Consider the following 20,271-nt stretch of genomic DNA (forward strand, 5'->3'; position numbering starts at 1 on the left):
ATATTACACAGTATACTAAATTATAGCGTAGTTTAGACATTATGATGTTCTAGACCTTTGCTTGAAGAAATTTTCTCTTACTGGACCGATTTGAATTTTTGTTGAATAAACCTGCTGTACAGGATTAGCATTGATCTGAGACAGAATTGGTCACACTGTGCATCCAGTACAGGGGTCACCAACGCGGTGCCCGCGGGCACCAGGTAGCCCATAAGGACCAGATGAGTAGCCCGCTGTCCTGTTCTAAAAATAGCTCAAATAGCAGCACTTACCAGTGAGCTGCCTCTATTTTTAAAATTGTATTTATTTACTAGCAAGCTGGTCTCGCTTTGCCTGACATTTTTAATTTTAAGAGAGACAAAACTCTAATAGAATTTGAAAATCCAAGAAAATATTTGAAAGAATTGGTCTTCACTTTTTTAAATAAATTCATACATTTTTTTACTTTGCTTTTTATAACTTTCAGAAAGACAATTTTAGAGAAAAAATACAACCTTAAAAATGATTTTAGGATTTTTAAACACATATACCTTTTTACCTTTTAAATTCCTTCCTCTTCTTTCCTGATAATTTAAATCAATGTTCAAGTAAAAAAAAATTTTTATTGTAAAGAATAATAGATACATTTTAATTTAATTCTTCATTTTAGCTTCTGTTTTTTCGACAAAGAATATTTGTGAAATATTTCTTCAAACTTATTATGATTAAAATTAAAAGAAATTATTCTGGCAAATCTAGAAAATCTGTAGAATCAAATTTGAATCTTATTTCAAAGTCTTTTGAATTTTTTTTTTAATTTTTGTTCTGGAAAATCTAGAAGAAATAATGATTTGTCTTTGTTAGAAATATAGCTTGGTCCAATTTGTTATATATTCTAACAAAGTGTAGATTGGATTTTAACCTATTTAAAACATGTAATCAAAATTCTAAAATTAATCTTAATCAGGAAAAATTACTAATGATGTTCCATGAATTATTTTTTTAATTTTTTCAAAAAGATTCAAATTAGCTAGTTTTTCTCTTCTTTTTTTCAGTTGAATTTTGAATTTTAAAGAGTCGAAATTGAAGATAAACTATGTTTAAAAATTTAATTGTCATTTTTTCCGTGTTTTCTCCTCTTTTAAACCGTTCAATTAAGTGTGAATATCATTAATTATTAATAATAACATAGAGTTAAAGGTAAATTGAGCAAATTGGCTATTTCTGGCAATTTATTTAAGTGTGTATCAAACTGGTAGCCCTTCGCATTAATCAGTACCCAAGAAGTAGCTCTTGGTTTCAAAAAGGTTGGTGACCCCTGATCCAGTACATCATTCAACAATACTAAAGTAGTTGAATTTTAAGACAAAGGCGAGTTGCTTCTAAAAGGATTCAAAGAGCTCCATGCAACTATCATTTTCAGTTCATATGTTCCTCTTTCATCATGCCGTTATGGCACACTGTGCAAAAATTTACTGTTTGTACATACTAGGGTGTACGCCAATGATACACACTTCCTCCTTAACCTTCAGACTTCACTCCCTGAGGGGACAGAAGAAGCCATCATTCCCTCCAACCCCCACTTCCTTGTCCTTTGCTCTGAACACATGGAAAGGCCATTTAAAATGATTCTACGTGTTCGTGAGGTCATTCCGGCAGAGAGGAGCTCGAACTTGTGCCTGCTTGTGTTCAGAGCGATGAATGGACCCCACCCTGTGCACCATCTCCAGGATAGTTCACATACCGTGACTCTCGTCTGGAAAAGAACGCTCTCCCTCTGGCTCTCAGTTTATTGCCGCTCCTGTCAAAACAAACCACACATCTTTACCGCCTTTACTTCACTCGCCCTGGGGCTTGAATTTAACCGGCGTAAAAAAAAGCCTTGAAAAAGTTAGGTCCTCCTGAATTGGATCAACAAACACAAGTGCAACATATTTGTTTTGAATCATGCACATTGGCTGCATAGTGAGAACAAGCCTGGTATGCAGTTACAACAAAAGGTCAACTCAAACACTACTACAACAACTCCCGGCTTAATCTGGACTGGAAGAAGTTTTATGGGAATGCAAACATAATGAGAAGCTTATGAATCAGCTCAGTTCACAAAAGGGCAAACTGAGGCTAGTGGTGAATCTTAATAGGAAAATACTAATGGTTACAATATACTGTAAATTCTCTGTAATGTAAATTTGCATTTTTGCTTCATTTATTGCCTGCTGTTTTTGTACTGGTCAGTGCAAAACCAGATATAAATTAGTAATGAATAAAAATATAATAATAATAGCAATAACAACAAATGTAAATAACAAATAATAGAAATATGAAAAAGTATAACATTTAGTTTTTCCGTTTTAATTGTTTTTAATTCCGTTTTTTTACCTTTTACACTTATTTTACCACTATGCTCTGTGTGATTTTTGTGTCAAATGTTTGACACAAAATCCATCCATCCATCCATTTTCTACCGCTTGTCCTTTTCGGGGTGGCGGGGCGTGCTGGATGTTTTTTTTAATAAAATGCTAAAATCCTCACATTTATTGGTGCAATAAGTCTTTAGACATTTTTTGACCAGTATTTTAGGTCAAAGTATAATAATTATCTAAATGTATCAATAAGTGCTATCAGTACATTATGCTTGTTTAAGGCGCTTTATTGAAACTTTTATTTTGTTAGCGCAGTCATACCGAATGTGGCGCACCGCACTATTACTGTGAAGGAGGGGAAGTGTGCTATGCGGCTGTTCTCAGCTTGACCAGTAAAAAGGCGATTCACTTGAAGTTGAGGCTGTTTAAAAAAGAGAGAGAGCCTCTCAAATTGCAAGTTCCTGTTGTTATCGATGATGTCGTTCACAACAACACAAGTAGATAAGATTTGTTGTGGGTGTATGGAATGTTCTTGTTAGCTTTAGCTTCGTAGTTTAGTCTGTGTTTTTTAAGTGAACCTCTCGGCATTATTTAGTTTAGAACAGAGCGATTGGCCGTGTCGGGGATTAATGAGCGCTACCGGACACATTATGTTCCCAAACAAATGTTGCTTCTCTTCACAATGACAACATTTCACTTAAATTTATGACAATTTCCCTGATATTCTGCGTTTAACAACGGATTCCGCTTGATTGGCTAATTATTTGACTCCGTCGGCTGTTACGTGAACACTGAAGTCATATGCCTTACTTATTTTGTTGGGTGAAGTGATTATTGATTGGGCATACTAGCGTTGTGACAAATAAAGAGTAGCAACCATGGTGACATCCCAAACTTCTCGTAGACATTCTCTATACACATTTTTATATAGTTAGAGAATATTTTCCCTGCGTTTGACAGAATAAGAACGTCTTGGAATTGGCCTTCAGTCTGCTAGAAGAAGATAAACACAAAGAATGCAGCTTGTTATTTATCTGTGCACTCTCACACATGTCATGAGGTACAGGCCTGAAGATAGAGAGGTTGGAGGTGAGTGTGTGCAGTAAGCACACACACGTCAAGTAAAGTTTCAGTTTCTATTCCTGCGGGTGACACATGGCAAATTGTGTGGTCAAATACATATACTGTACATAGAAAGACAGGCAACCATTTTAGAGGCTGCTTCGACCTTTAGAGAGCTCAGCTCCCTCTCTACAGCGCTGGTATCTTTATTGTTTGTACTTACTTTTGTTTTGTAGAATAAATTGTTAAACATCAGTTCTAGTTACCTCTCATCATTTTAGACAGCCTTAGAACTAAAGAATCTGGGAGGACTCTGCCCTCTTAAAAGGGAGAATACTATTATAAATTGAATAATATTATTAAAAAAAAGAGAGTGAGTGTGCATCTGACAGTTTTGGGGAAGTCGGCCACCGCCAAACAGAATAAACAAATATTAACTAGAAAAGCCATCAAAGAACACAGACCTACAATAGTAAAAAAGTCCTGCATCCACGGTGACGGTGATCCAGATTTAAACCAAAATGCAATCACTTGCGCCTTATCCAATTTCTGACAATATCCTGACACTTTAATCAAAATGTGCCCATAAACCAAAAAAATAAAACATTTAATTAGGGATGCAAAATATTATCGGCGGCCGATAATTATCTCTGCGTTTGTCATTGGACTCTCTGTCGTGGCTTGTGCTGTCGCCTGGTATGGTCGCATATTCGTTATGTCATGACACTACACGCGCCCTGAGAAAAGCATGATGGCGCAGCAGTCACTTGTGTGGGCTTTCTTTGGCATTCCAGAAAAAAGACATTTCACTTGTAGTTTGCAAAATGTGTTCTGCCCACACTGCCAAGCCGAAACCTAGCATTAATGGCGGCAACTGCAGCAAATGAAAGCCACAGGACTGATGAGAAAGTGTACGATAAAAGGTAACAGACTGAAAGAAAATACCTGAGAGGGGAAGAATTTGATGATAAAATTAGTTTCTTATTTTTCTTAAAAACCTTTCATTTTCCTAAAAATCGACAATGCATATGTATGTAATAATTCTAGTTGTGCTTACCAACCTCAAAGCAATTTTATTTGGTACATGGTGTAGAGAGTAGATGGCAGTCACACAAGAGATACCAGAACCAGGTATTGCTTGGATTCACATGATGTCACGTCCGGCTCACATCTGGCTCATTAAATATGCGTGGTGGTCAAGCCAGTGTCTGTTCTCAATGTGTACTGGGCTCCATTTAGCCTTTCTCAAAGAAACATTCCCTTTGCTTGTGTTGTTTTAGGCTGTTGGAACCGTTCAAATCGTGAAAAGGATACACGTTTTTTTCAGAATTGCTAGGTAATAAAGAAGGGCGGAAGAGTGCAAGGTTTTAGTAGACGACGAAAAGAAAAGAGGCACGGGAGCAGAGTCAAAGACGGCACTAGGTTGCAGCAATCACTTCGTTAAAGGTTTGTTTGATATAGTTTTAAGTGTTATCTTGATAATATTTGTATTTCTTAAACACATTATTGCTGCGAGTGTTTCGGAAAGCACCAACTCGGCAAAGCACAGGTGGAAAAACCTAAAAGAGTAAAGCTTTTACCAAAGGAAGCAATCATAAATGAAGCTTTCAGGACATACACAATGTTGACATCTATACTTATATTTTGATAAAGACGGGGGAAAACACACGTACTCGTACACGGCGCGTGCAAAAACAACAAACATGGCAGTAGACTGTCTGGGAACGCGACCGACAGATAATTCTTGATATCACTCAACATCTTTATTTTTATTTTTTTAAGTATCGGGATCTATTCTATTGCACAGTTACATTTTTTGCTCGTTCCTGCTTTTTGCAGAAAGGCCCTTTGCGTACATCTTGCACGCTGCTTGCTGAACAACAGCCATCTTGGCTTGGTTGACCACCACTGTTTTTAGCTTCCGGGAAGAAATCATGTCACGGAATACAAGCAATAGACAGAGTATGCCTATGATGTAGTCAATAAGCTCCTGACGGGGAGAAGACGTTGTCGAAGTGGAGCCATGTAAAAAAGAAAAAACATAAATAAGCCCGCCAACAAAACGGCGCATCCTGTTAAACATAATCTATGCAACATTTGGACCAAAGAACCTCTTCATACCCAAAATGTATTCGAATGCTCCTAATCCCATTCCTGACATTTCCTGAAAGTTTAATCAAAATGTGCCCAAAATGTTTTTAGCTATTTATAGTGGAAATAAAAGAGTCAGAGGGAAGCCTCTTGTCTTTCATTCACTCTTTGTCTCTGTAAGTGGAGGTGGGGCCAGAAGCAAACACTCAACACAGAAGTTGAAGTTTGTAACGTAAACGTAAGGTAAAATAGTAGAATGCTCCGGATCAGGTCTAAAGTCTAATCAGTTGTTTCCTTATCCCAATTTGGATACTTCTTAAAAGTTTAATGAAAATCCACCCATAACTAAGTTATTTTGCAAACAAACAGACCAACAGCAACAACCACATAACCTCCTGGCGGAGATACAGTAATTATTAACTTTGCAGAACACGCTTTAATTTTAGTGTAAAAGAACGCCCTTGTTAAGAAGCGATTCAATTTGGCAATTATTGCAACAATTAAGTGAGTCTTGCAGCAAAATTAATATTCTGGCAGCCCAATCATTGTTCCTAAACAGAATAAATGTCACAGCACAAAAATGTTTCTGCAGTGGAATAAATGTTTCTCCAGCAGAATGAATGCTCTTAGACAATAACTATTATTACTTCCACAAAGTGCAGTAGAATGAATATTCCTGTATGACAATACGGGTTATTTCAATTCAGTGAATTATCCTGCAGAAAAACAATTGTTGCTGCAGAAGAATAAACGTTCAAGGAGTTGAATACATTTTAGTGCAGCTAAATATATGTGTCTATGGCAAAATACCTCTTGCTGCTGTTTGTTCTCCATCAGAAGTATTACTCTTACAGTAATAAATGTTCCCAGGGAAAAGTGAATGTGCCTGCAGCAGATTACACATTACTGCAACCTAATAAAATGTCACTGCAGTGAAATAAATGTTCTTACATAGGAATTAATGTTTTTGTAGCCAAATGTTGTAGTTAGTCCTGCAACAGAGCAATACATTTTCCTGCAACAGAATGATTGTTATAGCAGTGGAATGAATGTTCCTCAGCTGATGACAAATCACATTTGGCCTGCCTGTCCATACATGCTTGGTTACAAAAAAAATTTGAGGATAAACTTTAGCCAGAGCTTAACTGCAAATCAAAACAAGCTTAGCAAGTGTTGTACGCCACATCCTGACTCATCAGATTTATTGAATGTATTGTATTTACTCATGATGGCTTCAGTGTTTCACATGTTAAATTAAAGTTAAAGTACCCATGATTGTCACATACACACACTAGGTTTGGCGAAATTATTCTCTGCATTGCACCCATCACGCTTGATCACCCCCTGGGAGGTGAGGGGAGCAGTGAGCAGCAGCGGTGGCCGTGCCCGGGAATATTTTTTGATGACTTAACCCCCAATTCCAACCCTTGATGCTGAGTGTCAAGCAGGGAGGTAATGGGTCCCATTTTTATAGTCTTTGGTATGACTCGGGTGGGGTTTGAACTCACTACCTACAGGGATAGAGACTCCTCTAACCGCCCGCCACAAATACATATGGGCCACACCAAATAGATGTGGAGCTACCGGTTTGCCCTTGCTCATAAACACATTATGTAATAGGACTGAATGTGAAATCGGATTGCTATAGACCAGGGGTGTCAAACTTTATTTCTTTGAGGGCCACATCACAGTTGTGGTTGCCCTCAGAGGTCCGCTTCTAACAGTGAATAATATATGAATATTAATGTATAAGGATTCGCTCCATGATATTTCATAAGTTCTTGTGCATCTGATTATTAAATATGTTTTCATGTACGCTGTGAATTTTTCTATTTTGATATTACTGTTAAAAAATCTGGCAGCTCAGTCGCCAGAATTTTACTGTAAAATTTGCGATGGTTTTTACAGCATATTATTGTAAATGGAATGCAAAAAACCATACCACTGTTATTTTTACGTTACAATTTAAACAACTTAGCTGCCAGTTTTTTTACTCTAAAATTGACGGTTGTTGTTTTTAGAGTGTATTACTAATACTGTAAATGGAAAAATGTACCAAAGTTGTTTTTACGGTAATTTTTGTTTTTTGTTTCAACGGTTTTAAATGTTTCTACGATAAAAAAAAACTGGCAGCTCAGTCGCCAGGATTTTACTATAAAATCTATTGTCATTTTTACAGTGTACAATTTGATGGATAACTTGTCTTGAAACTATAAGTCAACCAGATATTTAAGTGTTTATTTTTATTTTCAGAAAAAAATGTTTCGGAATGTTTGATAATATATTTTTGGGGCATTTGATCTATTAAAGTTTAAATGATACGCAATTGCATGTAGTACATGCATTTTTTTGTATGTCAAAACGGAAAGAACAAATACATTTAGTAAGAAAAGATAAAGTACTTTATTAATGTATATTATTTCCAGGCTTTCATGGGCCATATAAAATGATGTGGCGGGCCAGATCTGGCCCCGGGCCTTGAGTTTGACACTTGTGCTATAGACAATATAAATTATATACTGTAGATTTGGCTGACGATAAAGCTTTTAATATGATCGTTATATTGAGATAATGCATGTTGACACGTTCTAGCTGTGTCCGCATGTTTGACAGTGACAAGTGAACAAATGCGTCCTTAACTCAATGTAGTGTCGTTTCTAGCGAGCTAGCAGCTAATGTGCCCCACAGTGCAACGTCACTTCTAAATCAGCAATCCTTGCTGCCATGGCGACAAATAAACTACGTTTCTTACAAGTATCATCCCTGGAGGACGAGGAATAGCTTAACATGCTACACTACACACCGTAGGACAGGGCTATACAACTGGCGGCCCTGGAGCCAAATCCGGCACAAGATTGACACCAGACTGGCCCCTGAGTTCAGCTCAAAAGGTGGGAGACAAACATCTTTGAAGCTAATTGCTTAAAGCACTAGTGTACTAGAGTACTTTTCTTGTATGGAAAAACTTGGACCAGTGTAAACACATTGGCAGATCCTTGCATTAATATTTAACCTCCAAATGGCCAACGTCCACTATTTTGAATAACTTGGCTATTTTCTTCGGTAATTAGTAACTCATGAAATAATAAGTCTATAAACAAAACGTCTGACAATGCTGGTTCTCAAAATAGGAATAATAATAAACGGAAGAGGAGGATAAGTTAATCGCTAAGCTAGAGCTCTGGGGCCGTACTTATCAAGCTTCTTAGAATTACTCCTAAGAAGTCTGCTAAGAGTTGACTTAAGAGTAAATATATTCTTCGCTGAAAGCTGCACTTAAAAGTTAGTTATCAAGCGTCTTACTCACACTTTCAGCGAAGTGTAGGACTGAATCTTAAGTGTCACACTCAGAGCTGAATTACGACATTACTATGTGCCGTAAACGGAATTTTAGGTGACGTCATTTCTGTGTCCATGGAAATGACCAATCATGGAAGGGAATCCGTTGTCTAAGAATAAAGAAATATCTTGGAAATATTTAAGTGGACAATGGGAGTGTATATTTTGACAATAAACTACAAAATAATACAAAACAAACTAGTCCCCGCCGGCACTCACGCTACCGCTCCCTCTCTTCTATCGCCCACACACTCACTGACGTCACTCACCTCACGGCCACACACATACGCTACTGTCATAACATTTTCTTTCCAATTCATTAATTAGGCAACTAATTTGAAACTGGTGTGGGTGGCTCTATATATACTAGCCCACTGCAGACACATGCAGAAATCAACAAGGAATCGAAAAGTATTAAATCTGTGACAAAAATAATATCCACTCTGTCTAAACGATACCGTTTGATCAGCTGCTCGTCATCAAAAAAAAAAAAAACATTGTTCCGTTCCCTGAACGTTCGCGCACGTCTCTCTCGCCTCAGTGCCATCCCCTGCTGGCAACTCCTAACCACTTAAGACACCTCTGAAGGTCTCTTAAATATCGTGGAGAGTAGGAGTGATTCTTAGACTTAAGAACGTTGATAAAAAGCTTTTATTCTTAAGTTTGAGAGTAGGACTAAATTTCGCAAATTCTCAGGACTTAAGTGTAAAATGGCACTCTAAGAAGCTTGATAAGTACGGCCCCTGGAATATAAACAAAGGGGGGTGGATTGATAAGAATATCAACAGTAACAATACACAGTACAAATAATGCCATTATATGGTCGACACTACAGTGGCTAGATCGATATTTTGTATTCATCAAAAAAAAACTTTGTCATTTTTGTTATTGTTTATAAACTCAGCCAATAAGTCCCTGGACTCACGAGGGCTTTTAGGGAAAAAACCAAAAGATTTAAATAAGAGTCAGTAGTAGAAAATACTTTAAATATTTAATGTATATTGTTACACCGCCATGCTCTGTTTTTGTCTGATCTAAATTGAGATAAAAATTTACCAGTATCAGCAATGGTATGACCAGTACTGCTCCTGTAGTTACTTGGTATTAGATCGAGTGCAGCTGGGATAGGGTTCAGCCCTCCTGCGACTCCAAGAGGGACAAGTGGTAAAAAATGGATGGATGGATCGATACCCACATTAGTAGTATCGCCCAAACCTAATGTAAAGTATCCAAGCAACAGAAGAATAAGTGTTCATTACATTTTTACAGAAGGGCAGAGAGAACCATGTTACAACATAAATTAAACAGATATTAACAATAAATCTTCAAGTATCAATCAATCAATCAATGTTTACTTATATAGCCCTAAATCGCGAGTGTCTCAAAGGGCTGCACAAGCCACAACGACATCCTCGGCTCAGATCCCACATCAGGGCAAGAAAAACCTCAACCCAATGGGATAACAATGAGAGTAGATAAATAATATTTTGGGAAAATAATTCAACCGCAAAATGTTACCGCATATGTCAGCAGCTAAATTGGAGCCTTAGTAACCCGCTTTGAAATGCCCCAAAATATATCCGTGATGCATATAGTTATTGCGGGAGGCTGCAATATGTATCACAATGTAGATTGTAGGCCACATCGACCACCTCTAATGTGAATGTAGCTTGTCGTTACAACTCCGTACAGTAAATCATATCAAAACTCTGCTTCTAAACACACTTCAAACGCAGCCGGGGCCTTATCTATAAAAGTCTTGGTAGGCCACAAACACCAAATTTGTGTACGTGCAAAAGTATTCAGACTTTTAAAACCTGGGTTTCACACACTTTTACGCAATTTGGAGTGGAAGTGTGCGTGCATAATCCCACCTCACGCCTTGCCCTCCTCATGCCTCACTTTTAACACACAAGGTCAATGCGAATGATTTATGAATTTGGCATTTCCCGGAGACAGAGGTTGGAGAGGCGGAGTTACAGTATGGTGCACTGCCTTGGTGCATCATGCAGAACTTTAAAAAAAAGTGGTCGGAGATTAAGGTACACACTTTCATTTGCAGCTAGCATGTTTTTAAGATTTTGATGACGATCTATCCATCCATCCATCCATTTTCAACCACTTGTCCCGATCTAATTGATTCATTATTTTAGATTAAAATAAGTATAGTAAAACCTGTTTTATTTAAAAGTGGCTGCAGAGAGTTAAAAAATGGATGAAGTTATGCAGACGAATTGCTGTATTTCCAGATGTATATTTCAAAATCATTTCACGTTATGCTTTTATTACCACCATGGAAATATTAGGATCGTTATATCTCCCTGCTTGGCACTCAGCATCAAGGGTTGGAATTGGGTGTTAAATCACCAAAAATGATTCCTGGGCGCGGCCACCGCTGCTGCCCACTGCTCCCCTCACCTCCCAGGGGGTGATCAAGAGTGATGGGTCAAATGCAGAGAATAATTTTGCCACACCTAGTGTATGTGTGACAATTATTGGTACTTTAACTTGAACTTATTTATTAGGGTCTACATTTGTTTATAATCGCAGCAAAGCAAAATCCTAAAATGGGTTAACTCATCATTTGTGGAAAAAGGAAAACTAGTAAGAGTAACGTGACCTGATACTTCCACACAAATAAAGGTCGTGGTAAGATAAATACATGATTATATTGATGACATATGCGACGAAGAGTTGCCTTGATTTATGATAAATTGTCCAATGTAGCACTAATGACATGAATAAATCATGTGCACTTGAACCCATTTAATTATTGAATTGAATAACTTGATGTTTATTATAATTGATGATTGCCAAGTACATATTAATGTGACCATGATGATACAATTAAATGTAATATCCAAGTGCTATGAGGTTTTTATGTGTCTTTTTGGACACTGATGCACTCGTATTTAATAGCGTTTACTTTCTGCTACCACTACTATCAATCTATTTACACACGAGTACATTTTATTGACCAGTTGATTGATCAGTGTAATGTAAAATAGACACACTTTCCCCAAAGGCTTTTTAACAACGGCGTGATGGTTAAAGGAGCTATTTGCAACATTTATGCAGATGCCTAGTGGGCGCTAACTTTCCAATGTGTCCTGCAAAAAGAGGAATCCAGGTGACCACGGTTAATTTCTGGAGCGGTACCAGTCTGGAGGAGGTGTTAGCTGACCCGAATTGAGACCTGAGATGGACCACTCGTTGGCCCACTCTTCCATGAACAGCTATAGACATCTCTGGGAGCTGACTAGATGAGACTGGAACAAGACACAACACCCCCCCTCGATGACTTTCTATTAGTTATGCGATGGACTGGACTCCCGCTTTATCTATTAATTTAACAATTAATTTGACAATATTCATTTAACAATTTAATGACTGTACCCACTTGACATCCATTGTAGACGGTCACCCTGGAAGGAGGGTCTCTTCATATGCAATCCCTTCTCAATGGTTTTTGTTTTTCCTCATATGGGAATTTTTTTGTTTTTCTTCGCCCGGATGTGGATTTAGATCAGGGGATGTCGTTGTGAGTTTGTCAAGGCCTTTGAGACAACATAAGTCAAATTTGATTGATTGAGTGATTAAGCATTCCAGCCCAGGTTTTAGGACGTAATGACGTACACTTTGTACTGTATATACGCAACACGTGCATGCACATTAACTTTGTGTGTTATTAGCTAATGGTGGCCGTTTGGATACCTAATGTTAGGGATTATTGTTTGTATGTTCTATCATAACAACAATATGACAGAGCTAATATTTTAACATCGACGTCATTAATGGCTATAAGTGAGGAAATTACTAATGCATGGTAAACCGTGTGCAGCAGCAGTATTTATGGATCTAACAAAAGCATTTGACACAAGCATAATGTCTTAATGAAAAAAATAAAACAATATGGCATCAGAGTGTTTGTACTGAACAGGATAAGAAGCTATTTAACCAACAGGAAGCAACACATCCAGGCAACTTCAACCCTAAACTAACACCCGCCCTTCCTCATATTACCTCTTTGGATTGAAAATAATCAAATGTAAACAATCAAATGTAGACACTTTTTCTTATCATTTCTGATCCCTCTCTCTGTGTCCAATACTTGCTGTACATATCCTACCTACCAAGTCAGACCTACACTGTTCCAATGTCAATTTCTCTGATGATGCAATTGTTGATGACTGAAGTGTTGATACCAACCAAACTTAACCCCCCGCCCCACCCCCTCCATATCCCACACCCCGGATTGTAAATAATGTAAATAATTCAATGTATATACTCTGATGATTATCTTGTGTGATGACTGTATTATGAAAATAGTATATATCTGTATCATGAATCAATTTAAGTGGACCCCGACTTAAATAAGTTGAAAAACTTATTCGGGTGTTACCATTTAGTGGTCAATTGTACGGAAAATGTACTTCACTGTGCAATCTACTAATAAAAGTTTCAATCAATCAATCAATATGTGAAGCTAAGTGAAAAAATGTCAACAGAACTAAACATATCTTGCAGTGTACCCAAGGGATCAATACTGGGACCAAAACGATTTAATCTCTATATAAATGACATTTGTAAAGTTACAAAGGGCTTAAAGTTAGTATTGTTTGCGGACGACACGGCTTTGTTTTGTTCAAGAGAGAACACAGAGAAGCTAATACAAATAACAGAAGAAATTAACAAATTAAAGAGATGGTTTGACAAAAACAGACTATCTTTGAATCACAGTGAAACTAAAATAATGCTATATGGTAACATTTGGTAATATATGGTAATATTTATATTTATTTTTATTGTCTGCATTTTTATTTTGCTTTTATTTTCTTTCATTTCACTTTGTTGTACCACATGTGCTGTGAAGCACTTTGAGTCGGCCTTGTGTATGAAAAGTGCTATACAAATAAAGTTGCCTTGCCTTGCCTTGCCTTGCCTAACAATAGAAGAGACAGTCAAACACAAGACATTGAAAGGGTGAAATAAATCAAATTTGGGGGCGTAATAATAGATGAAAAAATGAACTGGAACTCTCATATAAAAAATATACAACCCAAAGTTGCAAGAAATATTTCAATAATGAATAAAGCAAAATATCACTCCATATTCTCTACTGCTCGCTAGTGTTACCATATCTAAATTATTGTGCAAAAATATGGAGAAATAACTACAAAAGTACACTTTACTCACTAACCATGTTACAAAAAAGATCAGTTTGAATAATATATAACAGTTATAGACAACATAGAAACCTTAATTAATTGAATATACAATACTGAAACTTGGTAATTTGGAGCGTTTACAAATAGCTAAAATGATGCACAAAACAAACCATAACCTGCTACCCTAGAGTGTACAACAATTCTTCTCAACAAAAGAGGAAAAATATAACCTCAAATGAAAATATAATTTAAATAATTAGTATGCACACACAACACTTAAAGCCTTTAATAGAGGGGTGTCAAACATACGGCGCTCGGGCCGTATAAGGCACGCAAACAGGTTTAATCCGGCCCGCAGCCTGCAAGATGAGTTTGCTAAGTATAAAAATGAGCTGCAATTTTTTATTGAAAGAAACTGCTGTTCTAAATGTGTGCACTGGATGTTGCAATAGCAATTCAAATGTAACCCACGTCAGATGGCGTTTCAGCTGACTTTAGGTGCCCCCTTGATTGGCTGCCGCTACTCCAATCAGCGCAGGTGCACGCAATGAGCTGCTCTGGTTGTTGCTGGCAGCAGACTAATGCTGTAGCAACACACAAAACCTTCTCTAATTGTAAATGATCCACGTAACGGATAAAATAACGAAATGGTAAGATGCAAAGTTTTAAGTCAACTTGACCATCATGTTTGTAGTTAGTTCCGTGCAGCGCTCGCAATTGGTTAACGGCACAATGTGCACACTGAGCTCCATTATAAAAATGTGTGTTTCTACATTTGTTTTGTTTGCTTTATTTTATTTTATGCTTAAATCTACAATGTTCACAATGGTTAATTTTTTAGTCACGTTACCTTTGATTCGGCTACAATGGTGTAATTTTTTTGACAATTGTTTTGATGATATTATAATTGTAATACTTGAATGATGATAAATGAATGTGTTGTGGTAGTTGTGGATGTCAACAATGTGGCAGTTTAAGGAAACACTTGATTGCTTTTCCAAACACGTCTTTAACAGTGAACTAAAAGTTTGGCTTTGTAAAAAACACAAAGTCCAAGTTCATTATGTTCTTCATGGTGTTTTTGAAACCGCACCCAATTTTTCCTCAGAATGTTCATCCAATTTGAAGTGTTTTGCCAAGAGGGTTAGTTCTAATATGTACATTTTAAGAATGTACTTGTTCTATTTTTGGCCAAAGTAATACAAAAAAAAAAACAATTTCAAAGTTGTCTTTATTTTTAAGTTATTATGCCTTGATATTGTTAGTCCGACCCGTGAGGGAATAGATTTTCCTCCATGCGGCCCCTGAGCTCAATTGAATTTGACACTCCTGCTTTAGTATATCAGTATGTGGAATTAAATTATGGAATGAACTAAGCAAAGAAGTCAAACAATGTACTAATATAATCCAGTTTATGTTCAAACTACAAGTGTTTACAAAGAAGAAGAATTTTGATCAACTTTGTTGAACATTAGATACCATTCATCTCATTATGTGAATCGTAACTGACTTAACTATTAAGAGAATTGTTGCATTTAGAAGTTATTAATGTAAATTGTGTTACACAATGAGAATAGGAAGGGAACTAATGTGTCAGTAATTGCTACAAATTGGAAAAGTGGTAGGAATAACTAGGCTTCCTACTCCTTTTCGAACATGTAAATAGAAATAAGAATGTATGGATTATATGATGTGTCATATTGTATCTGTATACATATTCAAAATAAACTCAAACCATAACCATAAACATACGTTACACGTGCACACACAATACCTTTGTGTGTTGTTAGCTAATGATAGCAATTTGGATACCTAATGTTAGCAATCATTGTACTGTATGTTCTATCATAACAACAACATAACTGCAAATGGTTTGTTGCTTCTCGGACTGCTTTGTTTGTTTGCACGAGCTACCTGCGTGTACGCGTTTATGAGACAGTGGGAGTGACAAGGGAGGGAGGGGGGGGCAAGCTCCAGTTAAATTAATTTCAACTAATTTAAATGACGTTGACTTGAGATGCAAGGGTTTTGAGTTAAGAGCAATTAAGCTCAAAAGTGTAGGTACTATTCATCCAAATATTGCAGACTACTGTGCACATTCCAACGTCAGGTTGTGCGTGTGTTTAGTAGCTCCCACACTAATAGCGCCGCCCTGCTTGTGACATTTGTTTTTCTAAACAAGTTTTTCTTTTCATGATTTTAGCTCACTTTTATGTCTCTCCCAACAAAAAAGGTTAGATTCTCATGTATCATGCCCACATTGCCCAGCTATGCAAATTAGACGAGTCTCTTGCATCATGCTGGTTGCAGCTTAAATACTGTAAATAAGAGGTTCTCAACCTTTTTGACCTAGGGCCCAACTTTTCCACTACAGAGAGGCCCGAGGCCCACTCAAATACAGACTTAGACTTAGACAAACTTTAATGATCCACAAGGGAAATTGTTTCACACAGTAGCTCAGTTACAAAGGATGGAAAAGATAATGCACACAAGGGCACAAAAAGAGGGCAAAAACAAAAAGGTATAAAGTAGACTAAAAATGTACCATAGTAGCAATATAAATTATAATATATAGGTAATATTTACATATTATATATGAAGTATATAATATATACTGATATATTATATCATAATATGATGTAATATATACAATATATAACAAATCCCAATTACCATGTACAATATTACAGTATTTGTAACAGCTGCAGCAAAAAAAATTGGCAACATAAAACAAACAGTGAATTAGCAATATTACTCTTGATTTTAATCACATTCAATATTCATTTCTAACCGAAATACAGTTTACAACCTTGTCAAATGATATGAAGCCATGTGTTAACCACAAAGACTATTGGTTATTTAACACATAATTCTTAGGCTTAGGTCAGACTGATTATAAAAATAAGGACTAACCAAATATACTGCGTGAAAAAGGACTCATAAGTAACTGATGAAAAAATGCATTTACATACAATTATGTAGTGCTAAAATAAACAAAGTCGACAATGAAAAATGTTTAACTAAACTGTCAAGTCTCAATGAAAATACAGATTCACCAGTTTAGTCATATTTTTGGCGCTTAAGAAACTTCTCTATGACTTTAGCTCCAGACTTCTTCTCATTATTTGTTATTGTCATTACTGTGCGAAAATAAACTAAGTTGACAATGAAAAATGTTTAACTAAACTGTCAAGTGTAAATGAAAATACAGATTCACCAGTTCAGTCATATTTTTTGCGCTTAAGAAACTTCTCTATGACTTAAGCTCCAGACTTTTTCTCTTTATTTGTTATCGTCATTACTGCCACAAGTGGTAAAACAGTGTATTACAACTGAGTACCAACGCAGCCCAAATGGGCCCTATGGTTAAGAAACACTGATCTAAATGACAATAAGATGCAAAGGCAGCTACTGTACATCCCACCCTGTGGAATTAAATACGAAATGACATGTTCAGCAGCTGTCTGTGTGTGTGTGTGTGTGTGTGTGTGTGTGTGTGTGTGTGTGTGTGTGTGTGTGTGTGTGTGTGTGTGTGTGTGTGTGTGTGTGTGTGTGTGTGTGTGTGTGTGTGTATTCTTCCATGGCTAGTGGGCTTTGTTAAAACATAAAGCCGCAAGTAATTCTTTCTGGACCTTTTGTTTGCCTGTGGATCCACAAGTGTGTCTCAGTACCAGTCCCCCCCATTCACATTCCTCCTGTGTGTGCGCGTGCGCGTGGATGTGTTGGAGGGGCACCTCTCAGCTGCCTCAAGATTTTAACGTGACAGGCTCCCACCTACACACACACACACACACACACACACACACACACACACACAGACACACACACGCGTGCACACACTCACACACACACATTATTGTATTTGTTACCTTCTTGAGACCTCCGAAAAATGCCTACCTCTTTAGGACCACCCTTTCTAGATATGTAAAGATTTGTATTTACAACATTAATAATATATACATACGATGCAAATATAAAAAAGCTTGCTGTGAAGAATGAATTGGAATTTCACAAGAAAAAGGTCACAATTTCACAAGAAAAACCTAGAATTTTGGCAGTATTATAATAAAAGTCGTAATTTTACTCAACGCAAGTCAAAATTTCATAAGAAAAACTGAACATTTGTGCAATATTATGATAAAAGTTGGAATTTTACTCAATAACAGTCGCAATTTTACAAGAAAAAGCTTAAATATTTGGCAATTTTCGTAATGTTACTCGACTTTTGTCGAGTAACATTACGAAAATTGCCAAACATAACATAAGAAAACTTTAAAAATGTTGGCAATATTATAATAATAATCTGAATTTTACTTGGCAAAATGACAAAAGTCATAATTTTACTCAAAAAATGTCACTATTTTACAAAACAACAAAAAAAATGGCAATATTGTGATAAAGGTCAGAATTTTATATGACAAATGTCACCATTTTGCATTAAAAGTTATAATTTTACATAAAAAAAGTAATTTTACGAGAAAATATTGCAATATTACAGAAACAGAAAGAATATGAGAAATTGTTCCCAATTTTATGAGAAAGAAGTCGACACTTTGTGAGAAAAAGACTGCTTTTAGTTCATTTATTTATTTATTTATTTTGTCTTTGTAATTGGTTTTTAATCTTCATTATTTACTTCCAAGTTATTACAGTATGTCTCAATATACTTTTTTTTTTTTTAATACATTAAATTAAGGCCCGGGGGTCACATGCGGCCCGTTAAGCTTTTCAATCTGGCCCGCCGGACATTCCCAAACATTTTTTTTAGATCTTTAAGATAGAATCTGTAGCTGCCATTATGATCTGCAGTGATGTTTTCACTGCAGATTTTTACAACAATGTTCTAAAGCTTAGTGAAATATCAGATGTATCAGATTGTAGGTGGGGTTTTTTTACCCTTCGCGCTCATATTTCGCTGTGTTTGTTGCATTTTTGTTGCATTGTTTCGCTTGATTGTAAAATATGTCGATCGAGAGGGGGTGTGACATGTGATATGTTGTCAATATTCAGTGTTTTATCCTTTTATAGTTCATATTGTAAATCCCACATTCTTTATTTTCATGTACATTCTGTTTGTCTCATTTAGTAAAAAAATTTTAAATTCCATTCTGTTTTTTAAGGCGGTCTGTCATGACGTTTTTAGCATTCAATCAGACATTATGGTGAGGTTTTGTATTAGTGTTCCTAAAAATAGATATACCGGCCCCCAGGCACAATTTTTTCTCTAAATGTGGCCCCCCGAGGCAAAATAATTGCCCAGGCCTGATGTACATGGTCACATATGGGACGCGGTCAGCACCAGAAGTCCTAAAATCAGCTGTTCACCTGGCGGGTTTTTCCGGGGATGAAAAGGTAAGTCCTTCTTTACCTGCCGTCTTGTTTGATCATATACTGCCGCCTTTGCACCTGTCGATGTTTACTTTTGTATGCACATTAAATCAACAAAAACAATCCTGACTTTGGGGCAATGTTCACGGACTCTAGTATTTGTCTCTCTATTAGATGCAATGGTTTTCCGTATTGGGACCATGATTTCGGTCCTAACATGTTCACCGGTCCTCATAGGGAAGGTACTTTTCCTTGTTGATGTCTCAAGAAGGGCAGAAATACAAGAACACACACACACACACACACACACACACACACACACACACACACACACACACACACATATATATATATTGACATTCACATACATACACACACACACACTTTAAACGTAAAACACCTACCTAGGTAACAACCGTGACAATGTGGAGCTAATTAACATAGCGTGTTTTTTGTAGTTAAATAATTTTGTGTTTGCATGGTTTATTTGGGGTTTTTTCAGCATGTCGTTTTTACATTCAAAATATAAGTTAGTTAAATCTAGGCAAAAAAGTGTGGCTTTGTGTATGTCAAAGGTTATTGTAAATGAGGCTGTTCTAAAAATACATTTAAAAAGTAGCTTTAATGCAAGAAAAGAGAATGCGTCCTACCTGATTAGAAAAGGCAAGTTGAAAGTTTCTCTCCCGTAGGAACGGTTGCCCTCGCAGCGAGGAACATTTGAAGCAGTCTGTTCTCCACTCAGAGGGAGCACAGTCCGGTTTAAAAATCCTACTATTCCAAGACAAATGTCCGAGCTACCTATTAAACTACCTATGAAAACGGTCGAAAGCCGTAAAGTGCGTTTTCAGAATTACTCCGTTTATATTAAAGTTCCGGGTTAGTTGAGTAGCTCTGGTACAGATTTTCTTTTCGCAAATCCAGCAAAAATGGCAAATCCTTTT

The 20,271-nt window shown here is 36.7% G+C and overlaps 1 protein-coding gene across 1 annotated transcript in view; it reads right to left on the reverse strand.

The window, feature by feature from the left end:
• LOC133641544 (engulfment and cell motility protein 3-like) overlaps positions 1 to 20,246 on the reverse strand; it is a 62,126-nt gene extending 41,880 nt beyond the window's left edge. The window contains exon 1 of the mRNA XM_062035337.1: positions 19,981 to 20,246. The gene's annotated coding sequence lies outside the window, so the exon portion shown is untranslated. The remainder of the gene's footprint in view (positions 1 to 19,980) is intronic.
• Positions 20,247 to 20,271: the final 25 nt, after the last annotated feature.

This window comes from Entelurus aequoreus, linkage group LG24 (assembly GCF_033978785.1).
Source record: "Entelurus aequoreus isolate RoL-2023_Sb linkage group LG24, RoL_Eaeq_v1.1, whole genome shotgun sequence".
In the NCBI taxonomy this organism is placed as follows: Eukaryota; Metazoa; Chordata; class Actinopteri; order Syngnathiformes; family Syngnathidae; genus Entelurus; species Entelurus aequoreus.